Here is a 2755-nt window from a genome sequence, read left to right on the forward strand (position 1 = left end):
GGAGTCTGTCTAAATGTGTGGCCAGAGTGGTCTGTCTAAATATGGGACCAGAGGGGTCTGTGAGCTGACTGACTGACCAGCTCGCGAGAGTCTTCCCCGGCTGGCGTAGCAAGCTCGCTCGCCGGGGTTTGCAGAGCTTTCCAACTCCAAAGGCTTTTTTAATTCACCATACATTTTCGTTGAACTGCCTATATTAAAAATCTACACAGCTGATTTTTCTCCTTAAACAACTTAAAAATGAATTTATTGATTAAATAATAGACGTAAATTGTGAAAATATGTGTACCGGAAACCATAAGCGCTTTACACCCGAATTGAATTCTGGGATACCGGCCCGGCCAAGTTCACACAAGTAACCATCTGATGTATCCTCGGTAAAATGGGCGTGTGAAGATCACATCCGGGGATTTTAACTGTTCTTGGCAAAATGCTAACTTGTGTATTGAGTGAGTACTTTGGCAACCAAACATGACGTTTCACAAGAACAGAAGGACACAAGTCCATAGAAGAACACAGATTGAGAAACGCCCAGAGATTTGGCGACGAAGAAGGCTGTTCGTTTACTCACTCTTCATCTTTGAAATTCTGTTTTCCAGGTTAGTACTCTGTAATAAATGACAAGGCTGTTTGCCTTCCGAAATGTGTATAGTGTACTGAAGCTGTGGTGGGTTAGCTATGTGATTTATAATGTGTAAAGCCGAGCTAAAGTGCCGCATTTATAACAGCGGGAAAGCAGGTTTTATAAACCATCGAGCTAGCAGCTAGCTAAACGGTGTGTATTGGGGTTGAATGTGTGATCCTGCTCTCGCTCCCTGATGATTTCTTTATCCTGACAAGATGGTTGATGTTAAAAGGTTGTGACGTTTAGCACTTAAAAGGGAGATTCTCCTAGAAGTTAGTATGTATTATATTGAAATGTTTTATATTATAATGTATTGTGAGTTAAGCAATTGCCCCTAGGTGAATGATGGTTCATGTACTGACTCCAAAGTTATTTTAATGTTTTTGCTTTTAAAGAGGGTTTATGATTTACATTCTGACATTAGTACAATATGCAGAAATGTATAGGTAAAGCTATATAGAGTGTAATATGAGTTATTATTTTAAGAAAGATACAGTAGTATTGATATTTATTTTGATAATGAGAAGACTATTTTTGTAAGGAGTGTGGAAGATGTTGCCCACTGATTGTAGCATTAAGGTGCTAAAATTAAACTGAAACATGTTTCAGCAACTAGGGAAATGCTGTTGATTGTTTTATATGAAAATTTGTAATAAAGACAGAGATTTGGCGACGAATAAGGCTGTTCGTTTACTCACTCTTTGTCTTTGAAATTCTGTTTTCCAGGGTTCTATCTTCAAGAGTTGAGTAGTGAATCCTAGTCAACATTCAATCATTTGTTACTCCAGTTACTCAACGTTTGAAACTCGCAACAAATACAACTCGCAGATAGACCTTTTGACGCACGAAAGGAACACACTTTTGATAGCCCCAGTGAGGGTGAATGTAACTCCCAGGCTATGAACTGCTCGAAACATAAACATGGCAATGCACAGCCCCAATGCATAAAAAATGAACACGGTAAATCATCAGAGCTCCATAATGAAAACATGGTTTATCTGATCTTCTAAAGTAGCCACACTTACTGCACCTGTTGCTTTGACCTGGGCAATATATCAAGATTGTGATATGAGACCAGATATTGTCTTCTATTTGGTATCATAATATGGTAATATGGCATAAGTGTTGTCTTTTCTTGGTTTTAAAGGCAGCATTAATGTAAAGTGATGTCATTTACTGAACTAACCAGACTGTTTTGCCCATGTAGTCATTATTTCCACATTACTGATGATTATTTATCAAAAATCTCATTGTGTAAATAAATTGTGAAAGCACCAATAGTCAACACTACGGTCAAAAATATTGTGATATTTGATTTTCTCCATATTGCCCAGCCCTACTGTTGCTACACTCCCTCCTGCAGCATTGCCTCCATCTCTGTTGCTTCCACATTGAGACCCTCAGCAGGCTTGTCGTGCTGTGTAGGTTAGTTCCATGTCTATCTTTTCATCCTCCTCTTGCATGTTTTGTTCTTCCTCTTCAGTCAGTCAGTTAAGAGCATTTTTCATCATCTGCCGACAGTGCTTTTTTATATTTCACTTTCTTCCCCCCCTTCTATGTGTTGCTTGATGCCTAAATTATTTTTTTTGTCAACAGTATAGCTTCCAACTTCCAACAATGATGATGCAGTCTCGGTATACTCGATACTGTCTTAAAATTCCCAGAAGGCATTGCTTCATTTTAACTTTTGCAAACTATTCAAATAGAAGAAATGCAGGTATATTTGTTTTATTTCAAATCATGCACGTTTTTGAACATCTGATCTGAATAATTAATTTAGCTACAAAACAATGCAGACTGATGTAAAAGTGTGTGCTGTTGACTCTAGAGCAGGGGTGGGCAATTCATTTTTACCGGGGGCCGCATGAGCAACCCAAGCACTGCTGGAGGGCCACATAGAAAATATTTCAATTACATTTTGCTCAGTATTATTTTTTATATACCTTAAGATAAATAATAATAATAATAATTTCATTAAACCTAACTAAACTTTATACAAAAGCAGATTGCTTTTGATGGTTTTATTTAATTTTAATTTTATATTGGGGTATGTGAAATTAAAATAAGAAAACAAAAACAATCATTGAATCACTGCAATTTATTTTTAACTTGTTCACACTTTAACTTTGTTCC

At 37.1% G+C, this 2755-nt stretch overlaps 1 pseudogene; it reads left to right on the forward strand.

Moving 5' to 3' along the window:
* Window positions 1-2755, forward strand: part of LOC117952281 — a 19793-nt pseudogene that overhangs the window by 6092 nt on the left and 10946 nt on the right.

This window comes from Etheostoma cragini, chromosome 10 (genome assembly GCF_013103735.1).
Source record: "Etheostoma cragini isolate CJK2018 chromosome 10, CSU_Ecrag_1.0, whole genome shotgun sequence".
NCBI lineage: Eukaryota > Metazoa > Chordata > Actinopteri > Perciformes > Percidae > Etheostoma > Etheostoma cragini.